The following is a 27540-nucleotide window of genomic DNA, read 5'->3' as shown; positions in this document are numbered from 1 at the left end:
TGGATTATTTTATTATATTTGGTTGGAGGGAAAAAGTATTTAAACTGGTTAAATACTTTTATTTATAAATAATAAATAAATAAATGATCTATTTATCATCTCAAGGAATGTGGTTAAGGAATAATAAACAAATAATGATTTATCTAATTATTTCTCATTATTGGGTCAAATATGACAAGGAATATTAGTTAAACAATGGTTTAATTAGTTATTCCTAGAATATAATTAAATAAATAACGATTTATTTAATTATTCTTCATGGGTTTAACCAGAAATAACTTAACAAATGTGGTTTATTAAGTAATTTCTTATAGTAAAAGAAATTTTACTATGGTAAAATTGGCCCTACATGGTGTACCTTGATCCATCTAGTAAGTGATGGCTAGATGATCAATTTTTGGTGATAACACCCATTATTTCCCTCAAATCCTTGAATTGAAGAGAATGAAAGATACTAGGGGCCAAGGGGGACAAAACCAACAATCTGCAGTAATGTATAATCCTTTCCCCATCAAGGAGTGGTAAATACTAAATAGGAACCCTCCCTACAATAGTATCAAAATCTTCTTGGAGGAAGTTCCCAAAATACCTCTAGTCGCAACATTTACATGGTAGGGGAAGAAATTCTCCTATAGACACATAACTAGGATTACATAAATTTGCCAAAAACCAACCCATCCACCTCGACCACTACAACGCCTACAATACCTTTGAAAATCCCTCAGCATCATATAGAACCCATCCCAAAAATGGTCAAAGGGTGTTTATGGTGAATGGGACATAACTCAAAGGTTGCTCATAGCTACAACATAATCGATGACTTAGCTCAATCTCCATCAGCTATGTTAGCACTGGAATTCTTGCAAACATGCCCAACCCATAGAAAGTGTTACTTTCTACATTAGGGGAAATTGACCTTGTTGATTCTCATTTAATGGATTTCAAATTGGATAACACTACCCCACGTCTTCCATCAATAGTTGATCCAAAATGATATACTAAATCAAGAAGAAAAGGTATTACAGACTCATGTGCAGGAATGCCTATATTATTTAGTGCAATGGATTGAAAAGATTGCGAATAATACAAACATTTAACAATTGGAAAACATAACAATTCAACACATCAACATAGCAAATAATCAAGGAGTTCACCAGACTTCCTGGCTATGTCTCCTGGTCCAGCTTTTAGTGTCGACCTCTATATTATGTCTTCAAGAATAGATTATTACAAGTGTGAGCTCAAACCAAGTCTCAACACAACAGTGACAAAAACATTAGGGACTTACTTGAAATCCTCAAGTCTCCAAGAGGACACAGCCGCTTCCTCTTGCTCTATGTCTTCTACTTTCTCTTCCACTCCCTCCTCCTTCTCTTTGTTTGCCATAGAGTGGTTTTTAAGCCTCTCGGCCTTGTCTGTTTGCCTTCCATCTTCGGGCTCTCTATCTTCCTCTTCTGTCCGTTCACCTCCCTTTCAACGTTGGACACGTCTTGTTAAGACAAAACACTTAAGGAACAAGAACTCCTTTCAGAAATGGAAGGATCGGCGGGCATGGTGAAACCGATCGTTCGGTCTTCCTATGCACAATCCTCGATATGATGAATATTTGGTCTATATTCGATATTATCGGAATACAAAGAAATACATAGAAATCTCGACAACAAAAATGATTATCAGAACTCAAAATATATAAAGCTACATCTATAAACCCTTTTGGCTCCGCCTACATCTCTATCACAAGTCACACAAGCCATGGGTCTTTGCCCCTTTGTATGTGGTCCTGATCCAACTTCACCGATTGGATTCGTCAATTGCCGATTGGCACCATTGGCATAGCGCACTTCGCACAACCCACGGTCCATTTGGCATCACCCCTTTGATATATTGCGATGTGATAGTCGTAGTCGCATATCGTTGTGTCTCCGAGCCTGCAGTAATTCCTTCCCTTTTAAATCTGCAATGTGATATATGTGGTCTCCACCATTGATCCACATGCTGATCTAATGGTCCACGTTATATTGCTAGATCGTAGTCGCAACTCACTCAGGGTTAGCTTTGATATGCCCCACTAACCTCCACTGATGCGATCTCACTAATTTGATATGGACTGTTGATCGTCCTGATCTGACAGCTCTTGTGTAGTGGCATTTGGACCTCCAATAAGCTCTGCTTTTGCCATTCCTTAGTGTTTTTCTCTATGAGATTTTTTTCCGATAGTTTGAAGACTAAAACCTTTTAGAGGGTTTAAGATCCATTTTGGATCACGCCTTCCCACTGAAAAGCTTTTGGACCACCAAAAGTTGGTTTTAGGCATCGATCAAGTGATGATACAGTTCCCTCACTTGTCCAATTTCTAAACATCATGCCTCACTTGGATTTGAACCTTTGAGTCCCACTCTCAGGTACTCAACATCCCCTTGATGCGTAGTTCTTACCTTCCTGTCTAGAACTGTGTCCTCCTGTAACTCATTGAGATACTCAGGCAACAAATCCCCAATAGAAGGCAACTGACTTTGCTCTTTAGGGTCTTCAATCAATGAAGGTTCATACAATCTCAAGTTTTCTGCATTAGCGACTGAATATATCTGCATATAAGCTGGAAATCAAGACGAAAAGAATTTTCACCAATTTTATCAAGTATCTTGAAAGGTCCATAACTTATTGGTTTTAGCTTCTTACCTTCACCCCGCATTCCGTCTTTACTAGTGTACAACCAGACTTTATCACCAACTTGAAAACTATGCTCAACTCGATGCTTGTCATGTCATGCCTTGTACTTCGCTTGACTTCTTTCCAGTTGTTCCTATACTGCCTGGTGAATTTCCCGGATTTGTTCCATGAACTTGGTTGCTTTGTCCACATCACTATGTCCATCAACTGCTATGTCTTTACCAAGGACAAAATAAAAGGGAGACTTTGGTATAAAACCAAAATAAGTCTCAAAAAGAGATCTCTGAGTAGAAAAGTTCTTGGCACAGTTGTAAGCATGCTGCACATAACACAAATGCTCATCCCAAAGCTTGGGATGCTTGCTGCAATAACCTCTAAGCAACTGGATCACTGTCTTATTGAACACTTCTATCTGACCATCTGTTTGTGGATGAAATGTTGTGCTCTTCTTCAACCTGGTGTTCATCAAGTCCCATAAATTTGACCAAAACTTACCAACAAATTGAGAATCTCGATCAGATACAATAGAAGTGGGTAACCCAAAATGAACCCATACATTCTGAAAGAACAACTTTGTTGTTTGTTCAGCTATAACCTGCTTGTTACATGGTATCAAAATACACATTTTACTGAACCTATCCACAACAACATACAAATAATCATGACCTTTCCTAGACATTGACAATCCCCCAACAAAATCCATGGAAACACTTCCCCAAGGACGAGAGGAATTGGAAGTGGAGTGTACAAGCCTAATTTCCTATTATTGGGCTTGCTTGTAGCACACATAGTACACCCTTTGATATATCTAGAAACTGTCTCATGCATTCTTGGCCAATAACAGAACCTTTGCAATTGTGCAACTATTTTACTTACACCAAAATGACCTGATATGAGAGAAGTATGTGCTTATCGAATTATGTTAACTCTTTTAGTTTGTGGAATGCATAACTTTCCCAAATGATAGAAGAGTTGGTCCCTTACATAATAATCCAATTCTTCTACTTGCTTGCCATGACTTAAAGTTGCATATACATCTTTAAAATCTGCATCTTGAGCATATTGTTCAATGTAACTTTCATGCATTATTGAGTTATGCTTAAGTATAGTAGATGCATTTATGATTGGTCTTGATAACATGTATGCAACCTTATTGTGTATGCCCTTCTTATATCTGATGACAAGATGAAATTGTTGTAGAAGACCCATCCACCTATAATGTCTTGATTGCTGCAATTTAGTTTGTGAGTGTAAATATTGAAGTGGTTGATGATCTGTATGTATGATTGTTTCTTTACCCATTATGTAATGTTTCCACTTTTTCACACTTTGTACTAATGCATACAATTCTTTATCATATGTGGGATAATTAAGTACTACAGAAGTAAATGTCTCAGAATGATAGAATATGGGTTTCCAGTGTTGCATCAACACTGCTCCCATGGAATAGTCACTGGCATCTGTCTCAATCTCAAATGGATGTTGAAGATCTGGCAGTGCTAGTACTGGTGTTGTAGTGATTTTCTATTTTAAGGTGTCGAAGGCTTTCTAATGTTTGCCTCCCCACTTAAACACCTGTTTCAATCATGTTAAAGCATATAATGGAGCTGCAATCAATGAGAAGTTAGCAATAAACTTTCTCCAGTATTGTGCTACACCTAGGAAACTCCTAACCTCTGTAGCAGATTTGGGTTTAGGCCAGTTCATAATGACTTCAACCTTAAAGGGATCTATCTTCAATTCACCACGCCCTACAAAATAACCCGAATAATTTAAATATGTTCTTCCAAATTCACATTTTGATAGTTTTACATAGATATTTTCTCTTTTTAAAACATCAAAAGTTTGCTTCACATGCTTTACATGGTCTTCCCATGTCTTACTAAAAACAAGAATGTCATCTAATTAAACAATTACAAAATCATCAATAAATGGTCTAAGTGCATCTCATGACTCTCATAAATGTAACAAGAGCATTAGTTAAGCCAAAAGGCATAACCAACCATTCATACAGTCCTTGCTTTCTCTTGAAAGCAGTCTTTTATGCATCTTATTCTGCAACTCTGACCGGATGATAACCAATTCGCAAGTCTAACTTAGAAAAGTAAACTGCTTCTTTCAATTGATCTACTAAATCATGAATACAAGGAAGAGGATAACGATTCTTGATCGTTATTTTATTTAGTGCTCTATAATCAATGCACATTCTCCACAAACCATCTTTATTTCTCACCAGCACGATTGGAGATCCACATGGTGATGTGACTCATCATATAAACCCTTTATCGAGAAATTCCTGTACCTTCTTCTTTATCTCTGCATTCTCTAAAGCTGACAACCTGTACATTCCAATGTTAGGTAAGGAGCATCTTGCTGCAAATAAATATCATGTACTATTTCCCGCATGGGTGGCAAACCTTTAGGTTCTTGAAATAGATCATATTCTAAAACAACTTTAACTAAATCAGCTTTCTATTTAGAATCACAACCTTCAAATGCATTGAATTTATCAGGATCCTTTTCCTTTACAACCATTAGTAAAAATTGTTTGCTTGAATTCACAATTCTTTTCATATGTCTTGAGTTTATGAGAGAATAATTACCTTTGAGTTTATGAGCTCTTACAATATATTCTATTCCATATTTAGTGAGTTGATACTTATTCTCAACTCTATAGAAAATAGCTTTCCTATCATACAAGTATGGATTTCCCAAAACAATACCACATATATCCAATGGAGCTATATCTAATTCAACCTCGTCTACAAATGTTGATCCAATAGCAAACTTAAGTTTACATTGTCTCGTTACTTGTAGCTTCATTTTATCACACACCCAACCTAATGGATATGGCTTCTCATGATGTTTTGTTTGTAATCCCAACTTCTTTACAATTGTTTCAGAAATCAAATTTACTTGTGATCCACTATCAAATAAAGTATCAATCTTATTGTGCTTAGAAATCACTCTAATACAAAAAAGCTCATTTCTTTCCCTCTCATTATTTTCATTATCAACAAATTGTGCAGAATTACTTGTGAATGCTTCAGAATCCTTACCTTTAATACCTATGGCTATAACTATTGTTTCATCACCTGAATCTGATCCCAAGTCCTGCTAAATAGCAACAACATTCTTTTTCTCCTTTCCACTGAACTTCTTAGGTTTCAGTTCTCGATGCAAAAACCAATAGTGTGCCTCATCGTGTCCTTCTTTCTTTCAAGGAGTGCATGAAAGTTTATCCTTCTTTATAGTGTTTTCTTTCCTCTCCTTCCATTTCAGTTTCTTCTTTTCCTTGCTCTTGCTTACAGAATATTTAGATGATCCCCCAAACTCTGGGTTTACATTCTTACCTCTAGCTTCTAGATGTGTGGCTTGAACTAATACATCATCTAAGCTAGTGGGATTAAACATGAGAATAGTATGAGGACCACCTATATACTTCAATAAAATCTTAGGTGAGTCTAATGATATACCTAGAGTTAAAGCTCTCTTTTTAAATTCTTGAGTATAACTTTGTACACTTTGACCCTTCAACTAATGAAGAGTTTTCCAAATCATCATTGCCTGTTACATGTAAGATAAAGGATAGAATTGCCTTTTGATAGCAGAAACAAATTCATTCCAGGTAGAAATGATTTTACCATGTTTTTGTAGATCAGCTTGTGTCTTGTGTTCCCACCGTACTAGTGCAGTTCCTCCAAGTCGAAGGCCAACCAGTTGAATCTTCTTCCTTTCTGAATCAACATTATGTACCCTACAATATACATCAATTTGTGTTATCCAATTATCTAGCTTTTCTGCATTGAGTTCTCCATCATAAATTCGCAAATCAAACTTCACATCTAATTTGATTAAGGAAGTTTTCTTCTTCTTCTTAGAAGAGCTATAAGATGATGATGACGAGGATGATGATGGAGGAGATGGTGGAGGATTCATTCCTCCTTTTCCTTTGCCTTCTAGAAGGGCAACTAGAAAAGGTTCCTCTCCACCTTTGCCTGGTTTAGGTGTTGAAGTGCTTTCACCTCAACCCTTCTTAAATTGTAGATACATCTCTTCCAACATGGCTTGGAGTGTTTTAAAACTTTCTATAAATTGAGATTCTGATCCCAATGGAGCTTATTCTACCATTATCCTCTGAAAATAGACTCTTCCAATCTCCGGATTAGCCTCAACAAGTTCTCCTTCTGCTAGTCTAAGCTTTAATCTAGTTAGCATTCAAAACCCAGAACCAAATGCTCTGATACCACTTGATCCGAAATGATATACTAAATCAAGAAGAAAAGGTATTACAGACTCATGTGCAGGAATGCTTATATTATTTAGTGCAATGAATCGAAAAGATTGCAAATAATACAAACATTTAACAATTGGAAAACATAACAATTCAACACATCAACACAGCAAATAATCAAGGAGTTCACTAGACTTCCTGGCAATGTCTCCTGGTCCAGCTTTTAGTGTCAACCTCTATATTATGTCTTTCAGAGCAAATTATTACAAGTTTGAGCTCAAACTGAGTCTCAACACAACAGTGACAAAAACAACAAGGACTTACTCGAAAGCCTCAAGTCTACAAGAGTACACAACCGCTTCCCCTTGCTCTATGTTTTCTGCTTTCTCTTCCACTCCCTCCTCCTTCTCTTTGTCTACCATAGAGTTGTTTTTAAGCCTCTCGGCCCTGTCTGTTCGCCTTCCTTCTTCGGGCTCTCTGTCTTCCTATTCTGTCCGTTCACCTCCCTTTTGGCATTGGACACATCTTGTTAAGGAAAAACACTTAAGACACAAAAACTCCTTTCAGAAACAGAAGGATCGACGGGTGCAGTGAAACTGATCATTCGGTCTTCATCCGCATAATCCTCGAAATACATAGAAATACATAGAAATCCCGACAATAGAACTGATTATCAGAACTCAAAATATATAAAGCCACATCTATAAACCCTTTCAGGTCTACCTATATCACTATCACAAGTCGCACAGGCTATAGGTCTTCACCCCTTTGTATGTGGTCCTGATCCCACTTCACCGATTACATTCACTGATCAACAATCGACACCATCGGCATATCGCACTTTGCATGGCCCACAGTCCATTTGGCATCACCCCTTTGATATATTGCGATGCGATAGTCATAGTCGCATATCATTGTGTCTCTAGGCCCGCAGTAAGTCCTTCCCTTTTAAACCTATGATGCGATATACGTGGTCTCCGCTATTGATCTGTGCACCGATCCGATGGTCCACGTTATATCAGTGGATCGTAGTCACAACTCACTCAGGGTTAGCATTGATATGCCTTGCTGACCTTCACTGATGCGATCTCACCGATTTGATCTAGACCGTTGATCGACCCGATCTGACGACTCCTTTGTAGTGGCATTTGGACATATGATAAGCTCTGCTTTTGCCATTCCTTAGTGTTTTTCTCTACGAGAATGTTTTCTGATAGTCTGAAGACTAAAAATTTTTAGAGGGTTTAAGATCCATTTTGGATCAATAGTCGCCTTCCAAATTTTGGTCACAATCTAGAAAATTAACATCCACCACTGCATAATTGATGACAACGCATCTACATGTATTATGTCCAAAATAGTTTGGCAAAAACTTAGATATACCAAACTCAAACCATTTGACATGACTCTCAAAGCATATAATGGGTGGCCTTCTACTCTGGTAGGCCTATTCCAAGACGTTTGGTGCAACTCATCGTTAAAACTATGCTCATTGACATAGAAGTCCTGGATGCATGGTTGGATTACAATATCCTTCTTGGCTGAAGTTACATGTATGCAATTACTGCAATGGCATATTCTATATTCAGGATAATGATGTTCCCTCATGATGGGAAAATTGTTATGGTTGACCAACTCACATACTATGAGAAGAAGATATCCACCACCCCTGATGGTGTGCTACCTTTCATAGGATCTTCCCTTGAGTTGATCACAACCTTCACTAAATTCAGACCTGGACAATTTAAACCATCAACACTCCTCAATACATACCCTGGAGACCCCCCTTTACTAGAGGCCATTCCTCTAGCCACAGGAGCTCTAGTGTACATGATGAGTTCATCAAACACCCCCAGAGTTAGGAACTAGTTCTAGAAACCATTACTGTTGCAACTATTGATTCTACGTTCCTACCATATACTATCATCCAAACACGCTTCTTATACCCTCCACCTAGTTTTGTCTCGCAACAAGTCATGGTGACGCTTAAGTTGATGAAATGGCTCTCGTGATACCAGTTTGGTATCTAGACCCTTAGGCCATTTCAAAAAACTTAGGTATCACCTCGACATGCATAATTCATTCAACCCCTCCTTAGGAAACTAACCCAAATCGAGCAACGACTACATCGACACTCGCCAATGCCAGTAAGGGGGATAAGGAGAAAGGAAAGAAGGTATAAGCCTCAAACTCATCCTCATCCAAGGTACCTCTACCCTGTGTTTTGTGTAAATTAGTTGGGAACCGTACCAATATGTGCCCTGAGTTAGAGGAGTTAAGAGTTATTTTGCATGCCCCAAAAACACCAATGACCCCACGTCCACCTACTCGAGAGAAGACCACACTAGCATGCAATAAGGCATTTTATAATAACCATGCATGCACTATATGCACAGATTATGGGAATTACACTCATAATTTCCCTAAAATCCCTCGATTTTGAGACGCATTGAATTCACTCACTCAAGCCAATACCATTGCTCCATCACTTCCTGCCACGCTGGTGGTAAATGATGGATCCAAAACCATATTTTTTGTTTTGAGGAAGAATATTCATGGTCATATTCCCATTACACCCATGGATATGAAACCTCCCACCATACAAGGAGGCAACTAAAATTAGCGACACCTCAACCTACCTCCACATGTGCCTTATGTGATGAACTGGGACATTTGGTTAACCAGTGTCCTGAGTTGTTGTAACTTAGGAAATGGTACATGGCCCCTCATGTTGTCCGTACCAATAGACCCAGGCACAAACACTATAGTTGCCACATTTTTACCTGAAACCATGATACTCGATTTTGCCCAACCCTTCCATGATTCCATGAAACATGGGCTTTTATTTGCTAATACATTGCTGAGAACTCAACACCTATCCAAGTAGATACCCAAAAATAGGATAATGTCGTGGCAGTCAGGGTTGATGGATCCAGAACCATATTTTGCATGTTCAAAGAGAAAGCACCACAGATGGTTCATCCAGACAATCATATATCCAATCAATGCCGAGAATTGAGCAATATTAGGGATTTATTTCACATTTTGGTCCATATTCCTCAACCTAATCACTCAAATCAAGCTAGACACTCACACAATCATTGTCACATTTTCTCCCAAGTACATCATATGCAAAATTTCCAATACCTTCCACGTTTTTGAGAAACAAGAGTATCATTGATAAAAACTGATGTTGGGGGCACACATCATGCCAATACTAAGATCCAGAGGTGGCCAACAACCATAAGTTCCCCATATCATGAGACCAACCACGTAATATCATCTTGTGCTATGGGAGATGCTAACACCCACACTATTTATCATGTTATCACTAGTTCTACGTGCAATATTTGCACCAACGAATCTCATGGTTATGAAACATGTCCTTTGTTACAAACATTTGGACAACTTAGGATTTGGCATCCACAAGTTCACCATATCTTTGAACACCAGCCTCACATGAAGGAAGATGTGTTAGGTCCTTGGACACTAACATTATTGTAGGAACTTATTCCCAACCACCATCAATCTGCCATTATGGATATTCTACCACCACCTAATGTTTATTAAATGCAACATCACATACGATTCATTTCCTCTTCCATAGGAACCTTGATTCTAGTCACACTATTCCGTGCCAATATTCAAGAAGTCAAGAAATGTGAGCACTGCCAAAGATATGCTCATAAGGCACAATCTTCACCACCTCCCCTACAGCTGGTCAGTGTCGCAAGCCCCTTTTGTAAATGGGGAATAAACTTCATGACTTGCAACCCTCCATCTTTAGGTGACCATAAGCATATTTTGGTCGCCGTCAACTACTTCACCAAATGGGCAGAGGCCATGCCCACATATAATAACACCGCCAACACTGCTCCACAGTTTTTTTTAACCATGTCATAACATAGTTTGATGTTCCCAAGAAGTTGTCTTAGATCATGGAAAACATTTTAAGAATGAGATATTTTAGGAGTTATCCCAACACCTAGGTGTCTCTCATGGGTTTGCTTGTCCATACTACCCTTAGTCCAATAGTTAGGTAGAAGTTGTCAATAAAATTCTTAAAACATTGTTGCAGCGTATGGTGAACAACCATAAAACCAATTAGCACCACATGGTGTTTTTCACTTTATGCGTGTACCAAACTGCGGTGAAAAAATCCAATGGATTCACTACCTTCCATTAGTATATGGGGTCACAGTTGTTCTCCACATTGAGTGCAAGATCCCTACTTTACACTCGTCCATCGAACTTGTCTTTGGTACCACACCTTTAGAGAAAAGGTTGGTGTAGCTAGAACACATCAAAGAAAGTCGGTGAGAGTCTCTCCAACATAATGAAGCACACAAAAAGGGGACTAAAGCCTCTTTCGACTACAATTTTACCCCTCTATCATTCACCAAAGGGGATTTAGTCCTTTGCTACGATGTTTCCAAAGAAGCTTTAGGACCAGGGAAGTTTGAGACATTATGGAAGGGCCCATACATTATTAAACATTGTCTCGTCAAGGGGGTATACATATTAGCAAAACTGGATGGGGCTTGCCTTAAAGATCCCATCAATGGGTTCTACCTCAAAAACATTTATCCATAACATTCAAAACAACCCTAGAATGTAAATGTATGCACCATGACTTACTCTAATGATGACCACCTCATCGTGGATGTACACTAAAATCACGCTATCATAATGTGTCACAGATGGATCATCCACCAGTATATCATCATTGGTTTGCTAATGGTGCTTCTTGGTGGTCGCAAAACCTCGCTGCAGCAGCTTGGACCATATACTCGCATGAGATGACACCCTTTTACCACAATGGGATATGTATCGGGTTAGCCTCCAATAATCAAGTGAAATATGATGTTGTCATATTCCTCTTGGCCAATGCCTACTGTCTAGGTATCAATCAACTACATGTGTTCCTTAATTCCCAACTTGTTGTATCACAACCTTCAAAGTATGTGATCCTTTTTTTTTATAGAAATAGCTGCATTCTTAAAGGTTAGCTTATGGTTTTGATCATATCACATTTTCACATATACCAAGACATCAAAATCATATAGTTGATCGCATAGCTAATCAAATCCTAGATTAGCATATATCTCATATATATATCATCATCAAGACACATAAATCATGAACATCATATCCATCAAATAAATGCAAAGATACATCACATGTTTAGAAGCATACATGTAAAAACACATCATAAGTGCCGCATAATTACCCATCTCGTATATATATATATATATATATATATATATATATATATATATATAGATAGATAGATATATTTGTGTGTGTACACAAAAAATACATATCATCCACCAGCCTATCATCACTGGTTTTCTGATGGTGCTTCTCGATGGTCGCAAAGCCTCGCTGCAGCAGCTTGGGCCATATACTTGCATGAGATGACACCCTTTTACCACAATGGGATATGTATCGGGTTAGCTTCCAATAACCAAGCGAAATATGATGTTGTCATATTCCTCTAGGATGATGCCTACCATCTAGGTATCAATCACCTACATGTGTTCCCTGATTCCCAACTTGTTGTATCACGACCTTCAAAGTAAGCAATCCTTTCCTTTTTCAGAAATACCAGCATGAGCCTGAAAAATAAGTCATTAAAAGGGGAGCATCCTCATAACAGGTTCTTGCCTCGATCCATACATAAAAATACATTTATGGTCGAGGCCCAAAACCCCTTTCACCTCCCACCTGAGGCCCACTAGCCTCATTTGGTGTTGGATCCAAAAAAGGATGAGCAGTCACCGTTGTTATCACAAGACAACAAAGGATAGGATACCACGCTCTATCATGAGACATAACCCTCTCCACCATTTCCTCCCCCAGCCCCACCCAAGCCTCCTTAGGCACCTCGCAGAGCAGTTTAGTCGCACAATCCCATGCATGCTCGACCTCCCTCAATTGTGCCTCTACAACACCTGCTTGAGCCTTTGCATTCTCCCGCAACCTCGCCATATCAAAGTGGGTGGAGGAACTACCCCCTCTCCCGAGGGCTCACCTATCTCAAAGTGTTGGCACTGAGGTAGTCTCTCAAGGTCCTCTTGCACCCTGTCATCTCTCCGCTGCCATGGAACATCCACTTCACTAGCTATACCCAGACAATGAAGATCATTTTTCCACCAAGTAGGCCAATGGATGTCCATGTGGACCCACATATAAAAGAAAAAATACATAATAAATACATGAAAGGAATCATAAATTCAAAACGCACAAATCACATACCTGCCATACCCCAAGCATCGCCAGGGGGTAAGCCCATATCTAGATTGCCCTTGGAATCCACGTTGCAGTATGGGTACTCTAAAATCATCTAGGGTTGGACATAAACCAACCCTCTACTATGGGGTTCCATTATCATCCCACCTCACCCCCGCTTACATGAGGCATCACAAGGGCCCACCACCATATCCTTGGATCTCTTGGAGGCCCTAAAACCATCGCTAGTATAGGATGTAGCATCACAATCCTCTCTTAGAGGATGTTGCAAAGTATGTTGGCATAACAAAATCTATGTGATTGCCCCCTATGCACCTACATAAGTTGTGTTGTCATCCCCCTATATACAAAGATATCACAGTCATGGAAGAGGCCCTCTTGAAGTCTCTGAAGGATGGAAATCTATGGTCTAGAAATGCAGTGACGGGAGGCTAACCTAGTGAGGCACAAAATCATTGCTAAAGCAACTCTCTCAGCTAAACCCAAAATTCCATCAATATCGAAACATCCCAGATCAATAGAATTGTGCCCAGAGTGGGCCCTCACCCATGCTCATAGGTCCACTCAACCATGTAAAATTGGATTCGGTAGTACCTCTCCATTAGGCACCAGTCTTGTAACAATGTAGACATCCACTGCAATAGTGAATGCCAAGTCTCTATCCCAGATCCAGCTCACATCTCCATATCACAAAATGTAAGAACTCATCCTGTAACCTGAGAAAGGGGCTTTGAATGAACTTCAACAACCCCAATCTGGCCAATGTAGCACTCACCTTAGTGTCTCTAGCCATTGCTATCCTGATGTGATCCCAATCACACTCTCTCCATGTAATCCACATCTTGCAAAAAAGGGTGTAGAAAACCAAAAATTAGCCTGATATAATTAAGAATTATCTTTCTTTTAGCCTACATGCCTGTCTTAATAACAACCATCTGACCACACATATGTCCCTCATATAGATGCATGGAATTACACCGAATTCAGACCATACAGGCACACAATCAATGCATCTACTAGACCTTTACTCGTGGGACATCAGCCCAACAACCATGTGTCTATTTTCCTCACAGACGTGCAAGTCACGTGACATTTTTTTAAATAGTCAGGTTAATTTTGCATTTTCAACCCCAAAAAGCACAAGATCATTAGCTCGAGAACCCTATGGTTTTTTTTACCCACATCCATGCCATTTATGTGACTGTATTCCCTTTACCTGTGGGAACCGCTCGACTATTTCACAGTAGACCACATGGTTTACTTTATTTTCCTAAAAAGAGGTCTGTAGAGGCCATCTTGTATGGCCTACATACCCTAACCTACCAAAATCACAAATATTAGGTAGATTCCTCTTCCTTGCCTATCATCGTGTGCTTCCCTAGTGCACATGTTGACCGCTTCGGAAGAAAACAACTCTTGGATGTAGCTATGCACTCCAAATCAACAAGTGAAAATAAGGTTTCATATGGCCCAATTTTCGTTATCTATCTCCCTCTTTGTTATCTTCTAGAGCCTTGTTTAGGATATCATGACCTCCATTTTCAAAATCGTCAGCAACAAAAGGATCAAGACGAAATCATCTTCATCATGGTACCCCCTGTTCCATTTCAACATCAGGCTCAATTTTGGGCCCATCTCATATTGATAATACCCCTTTAATTGTGCCTTCCCATGTTCTTTAATTCATCTTGTTTAGTATATTTTATCTTATAAATGTTTTCATCAAAAAAATTTCACTTCGTGTATTGGTTGTTGAAGTTGCTAGTACACTAGCAATTTCCCATCAGAATTAGTCCCCTGGTGTCTGTCGCTAGTGAAGGTATTGTTTTCCACCTAGCATGATTGGATTCCTACAAATATTTTCATATCCTGACATCATTTCTTTCAAATTCACCATAGGGTCCATCATCTCGACCATTTTTACCATCACCTTCCCTCTAGATGGTAAACATCCGTACCAATCAATAGTACCTTCCCATTCATGGATCACACCATTTTATAGATCCCCACACATTATTGGGATGCATGACCATCTACTCAAGCTTAGAAGCCATTTCATTTGCATGTCTTGAATATCAACCACATTCTCCTATTATTTACTTATTGCTTACCAACCCTACTCCAGTCTCCCAGGCCGCCTCTTTTATTTTTTCAGATCAAGGTAAATGCACTCCCGTGTTCTACATTTCGCTCATCATCCCTCCATATGGCATAGCTCATTTATGCCACTTCATCTGCCTCATCAACCTCACACTGAGACAAACCAATGGGGCCCCCACCCTAAGCCAAAAAAATTACCTACATCATCGTGCAGGTCACCTTTTTTCTTGGGGAACTCATCTCCATGTATGTAAATCCCAAACCCCTTTACATTCTTTTGGAAAGTTGTTACAGATCAATTTGGGAAAATCAACCCTGACTTACAGATTAGTACTATTAGGGCCCATCAAACCTTAATTAAGTTGTTACATGCCCTAATGAAGTCAACCATCAATAATGCCTCCTTCCCAAGAGATACGATGACTAAAATCATCCAAAAAATTGCCTCTAAGAATATCAGTGCAGGAAGGCCTTTATCAGGGTGCACTGAAGTGCAGCCCAGTACACTGCCAGGGTGCATTGCAGTGCCCTTGAGCCCTCTTTGGCCTGCACTGGGCGAATTTGAGTGAAATATGCATTGGGGTTTGGAATATTCTTATCCATAGGATGCCTCTAGAAGTTTTCAAAGGCTATCCACTCCTTTGGGCTCAAAATTGGATGAGGGAGGGAGTTGAGGAACATCAATCCCTTTATCCCTTCCTCCATGGAACTAAATCCTATGTTTGGGAGGGAATTCATTATCACCATTTATGGCATAACTTCCTTCATTCACGTATAAAAATACCACTCATCTAAGTGATCATGGGCTGGAAATAATTGAATTATAGGGAGATACTATTAGTATGAGACTTGAGTTGGTTGCAAGTATTGTAATGATGTCAAAATGTCTTGCTTGTTATGAGGAGAGGATGGGATTGAACTGGAGGAGTTACACTGAATCAAGCAAATTGGGTTGTAACTCTTTCTTTTACTAATAAATTATTCAAATCTTTTTCCATATGTTTGTGTGGTTTATTGATGCTTTCATATGTGTATTATGTACCTGATTCCAATGTATGTTTAATCAATAGATCATTATCATATGCTTTGATCGGTTTTTTGTCTTTTGTCTATGTGCAGGTACTTTTCAAGCAGATTAAGTATGGAAAGGAGCAACAAAATTGGTCAAGGGAGATACGGAGTAAGAGAAAGCTTCAGGTAGGCTTCTTTACTATCTTATTTAATCTATTGGTTATAGAAAAAGTAGAGAATGATTTGCACTATTGTTCTAGACTTAGCTACTAGTCTAGGGGTTTAAGCATTTATCTGTAGACACAAAAACTTCCGAAAACAAATTGGCAACTCCATTGGGGAGTGATTATCCATCTTAGTAGCTTATCATCCTCTTAAGACATTTTTACATACTGTACCTGAGGTTGTTGATTGAATTTCAGGCTTATTTCATTGAAAATTGAGTCAAAACTATGTCAAATTGCCTTCGAAAATGGCTTACTGTCACCAACGTAGCCCAGTGAAGGACACAGTGCACTGCAATGCACTTCCCGCATAGATATAGTGCACTGAAGTTCACTGCCTCTCACTGCAGCCTCCGTTAATCCCTTGAGGGTCAGTTTCCCATCTAGGAGCTGAGGTTTTTGCCAATTTTCTCCTGTTTGAATGAATTGTTGAATGTCAATGATGTCTTGTCTCTGAAAATAGTTTTTCATCTCCTTAGTTGGCCCTACTTAGAATAAGATTGATAGATGTTTCTTATGTATTTACTTTGTCATTTTCAATCTATAGTCAAAAGTTAGTTTTTTGGTTGATTGATCTTTGTCGAAAGAAAGTATCGTAAAATCGTCTTTTCCTTCGAAAATTGAATTTTTGTAAAGTCTTCATTCATGAACGATTGATTGATTGATGTGTGCATATGTTTAGTCTTTTCATTGAAAGTGTCGTAATTTGTCATTTCTTTGAAAACGAAAGTGTCGTAAAGTCTTCCTTGAAAATAAATTGTCACAAAATTGTCATTTTTATGAAAAGAGATTATTGATCAATTGTACATTAGTTTTCCCTTTTCTTAATTCACATTAAGGGAAATTGAAAATAAATACATGCATGTTGCATTGAAAAGGTTTGTGTCTGCTTGAAAGGAATAGCTAGGGAAATTGCATTAGATGTGTTCTTTGCTCTATCCCTACTAGCTAAGGATTTTCATTGTTAAATTGAATGGAAAGAATGTTTATCATATTATTTGCATTTTAGGAATGTCAAAAATACATCACACGGTGAACCTTGAAAGGCAAATTCTAAAGAAGATCAACTTAAAATTTATCTGAATTTACCTAATGGAGCATTGTCACCTAACAAAAAATATTTAGAGATCTAGGCTAGAGACGTGTTCTGGCATCATAAAACAAAGTAGTTGTCGCTAACTAGTCTGCAATACATCCCAAGTGTGATACCTCTTTCCACATACGTGAGTATATCATAGCTCATCCATGTACCATCGGGTATATAGGGCGGTCTTACAGTACATAAAGTATATGGGAATGTTCTCACTATGCGGTTTTGCATTAGACAACACTTATACGGATTGGGCCTCCACGTACTTTCGGGTATATATGGGAGGACAACTCTAGGTTGCTATCCATCCTTAAGTAATTGATTTGGCCACCTTGTAAAATGTGATACACTGAACACAGAATTCGGGGAGATTGCCTACCCGTACTTCTTGGTTGACCAGGAGGTATTCTACAGTTCACAGTTGCTTGGTAAACCTTTTTCCTAGATTATCCCTCTTTTATTTTGTTATGTTACTTTGATTAAACTAAAATTAATCGACAGTAGATAACATCCTCCACACTCACTCATTAGTTGATCTTAGGTTGAAACATATGGTGACAAATCCAGAGTCCACCGATCAAGGAATTCCTTTTGATGGGAATCCTAGTCCTTTTCCTTCTTTTGGAAATATTGGTGCTCCTTACATGGATGTTACACAAAAATATCGTCACCATGATTATTTGCAGTCAGTATGGGTCTATCATCATTTGTACTGTCCTCCTAAGCAAGTCTCAGACCTCAGCTCTTCAAGTCAAGCTTTGAAAATAAGAGAAAGACATTAAAAATCAATGAAACTCTGGTTCCGCACTTTCTCTCACTGTTACCTGCGGTCCCGCGCCTTCTATTTACAAAAACTGTGGACCTGCCTGCTCTGTCCCTAAAGGTGTGGGTGCGGACCCCTGTGAAAGTAAAAAGGCGCAAGTTTATTCTAAAAAACTCACTTTGGGTTAATTCTAGATGATTCTAGAAGGAATTTTGACGTGGATTTTCCACTCTTAGGTGGTTCATGCATCCCAAAAGAGAAGGAGCTAATCCTTTGATGAGAGGAGCTATCCCTTTGAAGGAGGGCTTTATCCCTTTGAAGGAGGACCTAGTAACCTCCCTCCATTGCACTATAAATTCAGGCATTGGGCTGGTTGCTAAGGAGGTTAGAAGCTGAACATTTTTTAGGGTAAATGTTGGTGAAATTAAGACTTCCTAGTTGAGCTTAAGAGGAGAGATCACATACCTTTTTGGCTTCATTGGGAAGTGAGTGAAACTTGTCAAAGTAGAGGAGACTTTTTGCTAGCCCCTGGGAGGAGCTTGTACAGCGTCAAGGCACAGGTTGTAAAGTTCTTCTTCTTTTGAATTAATACAATCAAACTCATTTTTCTCAACAAGTATCTCATGTTATTTGTTTCATGAACTCCTTGACTTTCATGTTAAATATGTTTTATGATATTGGCTTTTCAGGTGCTATTTAATTTTTTTTCTTGTTTGTGTTTGCAGATTCGCGACAAAGGAGCTCATTTGGATCGAAGGAGCGAGGGCATCCACAAACTTGTGTTGGACCTAAGGTAGGCCCTAAAAGCACTTGTTTGCCTTTGTTTATTAAAGCATATTTAGAGAAAGATAGTGTCTGGTTGGTTTGCTTGTCATTAGGTCTTCTTTAGATTCTAGGAAGGTCTATCTTGTCCGCAAGATCGACTTATTCCGTGTGACAAAATGGAGACCATAATGGGGATCTTGATTGTTTTCCTTGTTTTTACTTTGACCTGAGAAACTGTGTTTTTGTTTCTGTTTTTGGCTTGTTGTGTGTAAAATTGGGTAGAGTTTGTAGATCCAGGGTTATTTTTTGTTTTTTATAGCTTTGGGAGAGGACCGCACCCTAGCCTTTTGACACAATGCATACCTATATGCACCTTTGCTTTTAGCACAGAGTGGGACCGCACCTGTGTTAACTGTGGGCCTGCGGACCCTGTCAAAATTTTGAAAAACCTAAGATTTCCTCTGTTAGTCAGCGTAGTTTTTGTTTAGAAATTGTTATCCACTACCCAGACCTACATATAAGTTTTCAGAAGCTTTCCTTAGGTTGATTTCATTAGTGTTAGGGTTTTAGGTGAAATTCCTAGGAGTTTTGCTTGTTGGGCTTGTTTTTCATTTTGGTTGTGTAGTGGCTCTAAGCTTAGAAGCTGTAGGGACTTCAGATCACCTTGGTGTCTACCAGCTTTCATATGAGTCTGACCATTTATGAAATCTCCCCTTGTTGAGGAATCCGCTTTGCGTTTTCTCTTTACAAAACTTCGAAAAGCTTGTGTTTAAAAGTTTAGATTTTCATTTTCAAAAAGAAAACAAAATTGGTTGTTCTTGACTGATTTGTGATTCTGCATAAATTGGTCCTTAGCTTACATCTAGCTAAGTAAAACATCCTTAAAAAAGACATCGTGTAGGCTTTGACTTCAAATAGGTTTTTATAATTTATAGATCTCAAAGTTTATCATTTCCATAGTTTTGAGTGTTTTATAAAAATAAAAAAATCTCTTTTGGAAAAAAGTTTGTTTTTGTAGTGGTTGAGTGCTTTGAAATGAAAAAGGGAAATTTTTGTGAAATAACTAGTTGTCTCATTTTGAGTGCATTGGAAAGGCCAAAAGCTCTTCTTTTAATTTGTTTCTTAAGAAGGATTTGTGTTTACAAAGTATTTGCATTCTCAAACTCTTTCTTAGTTTAGAAGTTCATCGAAGAGAAAAAGATTGTTTAAATCATCTTAAGTGCATTTTTAGTGATTTTGAGTTGAGTCTTCATACCACGAGTTTTGTCTCCGCACCTTTTGACTTAAACAAAAACCAATAAAAAATAACGCTTAAAGTAAAATTCATCTAGTAACATTTTTATTTCTAGGGCTCTGATACACCAACTTAGCTTAGGCTAGTGTCTTGGAGTAGGAGAGTAATTAACTCTCCAAGATAGTAAAAACAAACAAGTAGTTGTATCTTGTGGTAGGGAAGAAATCCAATTGTTGCATTTATGCTCTGGGAAAGCTCCTCTTAAAGGAGAAGCACGAGATTGTGTTCGAACCAGTCTGGGAATCAATCCTTCCTCATTGGGAATGACACCAGATATTCACGTGTTAAAAACGGTAAACCTCAGATTAACCATTGTCGAGGAGCCTCGGGTCACTTGTTGGTAATCCTTGGATTATGTCAAGGAGCCTTCAAGGGGATTGAGCTTGCTACTCTGCCCTTGCGTGCATATCGGATCGTAGACTGTTCCCCCAGGTATATTTGTTTCAGTTGGTAACCTTAGTGGCCATATTCTTTAGGATTCTTCCTAAGGTGATAGTGGTGGGAAGATCCCACTGTACCTGGAGCAGACGTCGGCTAGTCTCACTTGGATTTTCTGGGGGGTTCTCTTCACTCGAGACGGTTAAGTGGAGGAACTTGTGCCAGTCTATTCATTAAGCAGATTGCCGGGGTAACTGTTCCAACCGCCATTTCTGTATTGAACTCTGCGACGTTGGATTTCATCACCAACTAGTGTTTTCAGTACGGAAAGTTACTATTTGTGTGTGTTTGATCTCCTAGATTCTTTAGGCGTGTGATTCAAATTTGTTTGGTTCTTTACAGACTTTAGGTGGTTTTCATTGAGATTTTACTTTGTTTGCATGTGAAGTAGTTAAAAGTTTTTAACCGTGGCTGAATTATCGAGGAAGTCCCATAGACTTCGAGGCCAACCTCCCGAGTTTTCACCGAGCCAGCTTGAAGGCTTGAAAGTCCTCGTAACTCCTAGAGACAGTAGAGTTGGGTCACCTGAAGAAGGAGAATCTTCTTTGATAGTACATCCTGATTTTCAAGCATTAGTAGCAGATTATAATCCACAGTCAGTGTCTGTTTCCGAAGTTACTAGTAGCTTTTCATCTACTAGTGATATAGGTGAGGAACCTGAAATATCTGAGCCTGAAAGTGAATTTGTTGCTACTCCGACATCGGGGTTTGCTTCTCCAGCTTCTAGTGGTCCTGGTTCACCTAGGGTAGAAAGAGTAATCACCCAAGATCTTCCTTCTAGACTTATTGCTATTGAATAACTTGCTACTCCGGAAGAAGAAATAGGCATCCCTATCCCTGAAAATCAACCTGTTATTGAGCTAAGGGAGCGTGAATAAATTTTTTACAGTCCGCCTAGGAGCAGTACTTGGTATCTTTCTTTGACTAATTTTTTAGAAAACCCAGGGTTAAGTTTTTCACCACCTCGCATTCCTTATCACCCAACACCTAGAGGTTATTATCCTTCGTTAAATATGTCAAGGCAGTCGTCCATGTTTACTCAATCGCCTGAATCCTTATTGTACAACGGTCCTTCTGTTCCCTCTGGGTATCAGTCACTTTTTGGTACTTTTTCGGGAGCATCTCCTCAACCCATTGAGCAAGGGTTATTAACTAGAAGCAATGGTACTAAGCCGTTGAGTGTAGAAGACATTCTCATGATGTCAGGTTATATTCCCAATCCTCAACCTCAAGGTGGCCAGTTACCGCCTGGGGGGCAGCCTCAATTATCACCTGGGGGGCAACCTCAAGGTACCCAATTTGCAATTGGGGGGGCAACCTCAGGGACAGTACATACCTATGGGACAGTACGTTCCTCAAGGTGAACCCCAGACTCAATATGTACCCCAAGGTCAACCCCAGTATCAATTTATACCTCAAGGTCAACCCCAGTATCAGTACGTGCCTCAAGGGTATCAACCCCAAGGTCAGTACTCGAACCAAGGTTTCCAACCACCCTCCGGTCAAACGTATGTTCAAGGAATGGTAAATGTACCTCTAAATTATCAATCCTACCCTCAACCCGGTTATGGTCCACAATATTCTCAACCTGTTATGGGTCAGTACCCTGGAATGAATATAGTGTGGGATCCATCGCAAACTCAACAGGTGTTGTAGCCAAATGTACAGTTGTCATCCCAAACTGGACAACCCTTAGTTTCTGGTACACCGCAGCAACCAGTCCAGTCTAACATTCAAACTTTTGTACCTTTGGTAGTTTCTCAGCCTGGGCCTAGTACGCCTCGTACTCCGCCCCAAACGACTGCTACAACTGCCGCAACATTTGTTCAATCTACCCCACCTACTTCTGGAGTATCAACAGCTCCGGTTTCTACTGTTCCTGTATCTACTCCTCAGACATCTTTACCACCTTCTGGATCTACGATTCAAACTTCGATTTAGATGCCTGTAGGACAACCTGGTTCAAGTACGGTTGTCACAAGTCAACCACAATTTACTTATCAATCGTACCAGGGACAGTACCAATTCGATCGTGCTGTGCAGCAGCCAGTCTATCAGTATCAATTGTACCCTAGGTACACTTATCAACAACCTCAATAACCTCAGTACGGTCCGGTTAATCCTGGTTTTCCGAGACGATACAATATCCCAAATGCAATTCCTATTCCTAGTTATCCTGGATATCCTCCTCCTGGGGCTGGTCTCATGACCCAGAGTTTTAGGGACCCTAATTTTCAGTTACCATTTATTGAAACTTTGGACTTACCTGACTTGTCACGCCTAATGAACGATCTCATTAATTATCTTCCGTTTTGGCCGCCAATGCCGAATAAGTTGCCCAGTGGCATTCCTAAGTTCAAAGGTAAATCAGGAGAGGACCCGTCGAACCATGTGATGACTTACCACCTCTGGTGTGCGTCTAACTCCATTTCAGATGATTCAATCCATCTTATACTTTTCCAGCGCACTCTAATTGGTCTCGCGGCCAAGTGGTACATTGAGTTACCGTGAGGCACCTTTTATAATTTTAGTCAGCTAGCTACCTCGTTTTTAACTCATTTTCAGTTGCCAGTCCTATATGACAATGGCACGAAATTGTTAACTTCGTTAAAAAAATCGACATCCACTTACATTTTAGATCATATTCATCAGTGGAGACGTCGATGGCGTTTAGTGAAGGTTTTTATTCCGGATCAGATCTTGGCCGAGTGGTTTGTAAAATCTTTGTTTCCAAAGATCACTGAAGATGTAGCTAAAGCCGGAGTTGTTACTGAGGAGCAAGTAATTGCTGAAGCACAGTACCTTGACTTGGTCTATACTCAGTTAGGTACGTTACACAAGAAAATCCCCGACTTCCCAAGAAAAATCAAATCACTGCAGCTCCTTCGGGATCTCATGCCGCCGATGGTATGGTTGGTACGGTTAGCACTAAAAGTAAGAAGAAATCTTCCAAGAATTCTTCTCCTATCATAACCTTGCCTGATTCCCCAACAAGAGATTCTTCTGCAGAGATTTCCGCCGATATTCACGTTGTAGAGTAATCTACAGCCAAATAAAAATCTGGTGGGAAGAAGAAAGGAAAGAAGAAGAATAAAACGGACAAAAATTCAAAGGAGAAACCTAAAAAATCAGAATCCAATGATGAAAAGCGCAAACCTCGTTATCCTTGTCTCATTTGTGATGATGAATATTTTACAAGAGATTGCCCTCATCGTGCAGAGGTTGCGAAGATTGTCAAAGGTTCCCAAACTCCTGCTGTTTTGAAGGATCCTTTTCCAGCTCAAGACAGTAAGATGATAGGCTCGTCCTCGAGTGCCAATGAAGAACCCATACTGATGATGTCCCATGTTAGGATTGTGACTCGATCGCAAGATTATGGTAGTAAAAGTCCTGTTGATGGTAAAGAAGCAGAATCTTCTCATTCTAATCCATCAACCTCAGCTCCCGGTTCCGATCCACTACAGATCGAGAAACCTAATCCAAACTTGGTAATCAAACTGCCCGCCAAGGGTATACTTTGAAAGTCAGCTTTCAACCCACATGCGAAAGCGGCTCAGAACTATAACATTGTTGAGGATTTATCTGTTTCACCCTCAGCAATGTCGGCTTTGGAAGTGCTGCAATCATGTCCAGCACAACATAAATTACTTTTGTCGACTATAGGAGCTGTTGATGTTCAGGACTCGAACCTAATAATTTTCGATCTAGAAAATAGTACACCGCGTTTACCTCATCAAATGGCTTTCCAGATCCCAGTGATAGTCAAAAACATGCATATTCATCGGACTTTGATTGATGAGGGAGTCTCAACGTGTATTATGTCAATACAGTGTTGGAGATCGCTTGGTTCTCCTTCGCTAAATCAATCCCCGACGATTCTAAAGGCCTTTGATGGCCGTGGGTTTCATCCTTTTAGCATTCTATAGGATTTTCCTATAGGGGTTGTGTTATCACTCTGGTTGTCCCTGAAGGTTAAGAAAGGGATACGGCCGAGGTAACCACAAACCAACTTTGGACTGCAGGTTCTAGCCAACCTGCAATCAGAGAGGGCTCTCTCTTTTAGATTTAGTTTTGTTTGAAAGGATTTTAGGCTAGGTCTTGGGTCCAGAGGGTTTTTTGTTTTGTTTTGGTTGGAAAATTGACACTTTCAGGTAGAGAGGTAGAGTATAGTCTGAATGTTTCAAACCATTGGGCGTGGAGTCGAGGAGGGGAACTGTTGGTGCGTTTCCTTAATAATAGTGAGGGAACATGGAGCAAGATAGCTGAGCTCGAAGCAATTTTCAGGTTTAAAGGATGAAATGAATGCTAAAGAAAGAGAGGCAGTTAAGAATATCTCCAACAGATTAGCAGAGAAAGTAACAGGGCGCTACCTAGGGGCAGTTAAGAATCCCTAGATAATTGGCCAACACAGGTGAATTGGGGTAAACATGAGCGAGAAGGAATTCAATATTCATAACCAATTCATTCAAAGGAAAACATCAAGAAACAACAGAAATTGAGCATAGAGAGTATTTAAACTAATTCTAGGCTATTCTTTTTTCCTGCTATTTAGATAATGGCAAACACATAAACAGAGATAAGAGGCACTTATTGCTTCAGGCCGCAGCACAAGAATTCCATCTTCAGTCTCCAAAGCATTTATCAACAACAGTCAGTTCGCTCTCCAAGATTTCGGCAATCTTTGATTACAGAAAAATTCAGGTATACACAGCGAGTCTCTAGTGAAAAACTCTCAATTTACCAACCCTTAAAACTATACAGAGGGTAGTATATATAGGGCAAAAATTTCTATCTACTGCTTTTATTACATCTTGACCTAATCAGGTCATAAAAAATAATTTATTGACCTACTCCTATCTGAAATAAATGCATGAAAATTCTCAGGCTACGCTGGGGGCGGCTAAAAAGAAATGAATAAATGTTGTAGTCCTTGGTGCCTTGGGGCAATGTCTTCTGAAATAAATATGCATGGGTTTCTGCTTCCTTGCTGTCTTGGTGCTTTGAATGCCTTAATGGTGATTTGAAGGCAAGGATGGGCTGATGCTTATAGATTTCACTTTCTGGGGGCTTCATCAATGTGTAGGTGCTTTGAGCCCCTAAACAAATCTTTGCTGATACTCTTTGGCATCTTTTCTTCCACTGATACTCTTTGACAAAATCTGGACTGCTGGTCTGATCTGCCGCGGGTCTAATCACCAGTAAATGGCCACTGTTTGGCCTCTGTATCATCTGGAATTATCTTCTGCTCCTTTTGGTATGCTCTGTGAAGAAAACGGATCATTTTTGCGCCTTTTCGGGCTTCCTGGGGCCGCATGATGAGAAGATTCCCTAAAGATTCCCTGAAGATTCTCCATTTCGGCCTAAAAAATCCTCAGAATTGGATTCCGGGGCTCCGAAGTGCGACTTTCGCGCCTCTACGCCCAAAAAGTGCTGATGACGTCAGCATGATGTGACATTGTACGGCGGGTGACATCAGCATGACATCAACAGGGCGACATGGCAGGATGACGTCAGCATGACGTCATCACGTACAGACGATGGCGTGGCAGGGACACGTGGCAGTGACGTGGCAGGAGGCCACGCAGGCAGGTGACTCATCGGGTGACTGGACAAAGGGGTGACGTAAGCAGGGACTGTGCAGGGGGTGACATGGGGTATGACGTTACGGGTGGTAAGCGGTTTTGTGGCGCACCACTTATGGGCAAAGGCGGTCTTGGGGGAGGGGGCTCCGCCACAGTCCAATGCCTGATGCGTGGCGGGAGTACGACGGCAAAACCGCCGAACTCCCGGACGCTATAGCTCGGGCGTGTTGCATATAGAAAAGCCCGCCCACCGTAGATCTGTGGCGGGCCAGATCTAACGGCTGGCAGTAGATGGGTAGCGACAGCGGGTTAGTGGGTGGGGATATTCGCGGGAATATTCCCTTTTTAATATATCGTGGCGGTGGGTTTAAACATAGGGAATGGCAGGTTTTGCATGTTGTATCAATATTATGAGCGCGGGTTGGCATATTTACACTTGGGTTTTAGGGATAAGGGCAAAATATGGGTTTTTGCCAAGCGGGGTTAGTGTTTTATGCACAGAACTTGGGCAAAAGGTGCAAAAATGGGTTTTTTGAAGGTTTTTGAGGGTTTTTAGGGCTAGGGAAGCGGTTACTAGCTGACCTGATGTCAGACTAGCTACTTAACGACTCAGATGGGCTAAAGACAGCCCCAGATGGACTGTGATTTCCCGGACTTATAGGAAATATGACTATATTGCCAGGGAGGGGTATTTTACATAGGGGAGTTTTATATACATGATTTTAATAGGGGAAGGGGAAAATTGTTAGGGAGTTATATAATAAAGTTAATAGTTAATATGGAGATGAAAAGAGGGCGCTAAGGTATGAGACCTTAGGCTTTGTTGGGGAAAAGAAGGCTCACAGATGATGAGTGAGCAGTCCTTGAGTGAAGCAGATCCTCACCAAGGCGAATGTCATGGAAATGATGAAACTGAGAGGCTCAAGCAGACCTTGACCCCTTGGGGGATGTTAGTAAGTGACTTGGGGGAAATGAGAAGAAGGGGAGGTTAGTGAGTTCTAGCTTGAGTACCTCCTTTGAATGCAAAACTGCCTGATAACTATCATCTGAAAGGATAAGACATTGTGAGATACAAAATTGATCATCAATTATCATTCTGCCACCAAACAGCTACCTA

The sequence above is a fragment of the Pinus tabuliformis genome, chromosome 2_1 (assembly GCF_031772625.1).
Source record: "Pinus tabuliformis cultivar Carrire ecotype Pingquan chromosome 2_1, CPIR1, whole genome shotgun sequence".
NCBI lineage: Eukaryota > Viridiplantae > Streptophyta > Pinopsida > Pinales > Pinaceae > Pinus > Pinus tabuliformis.
The sequence above is the reverse complement of the archived record's forward strand: the minus strand, read 5'-3'. Positions refer to the sequence as shown.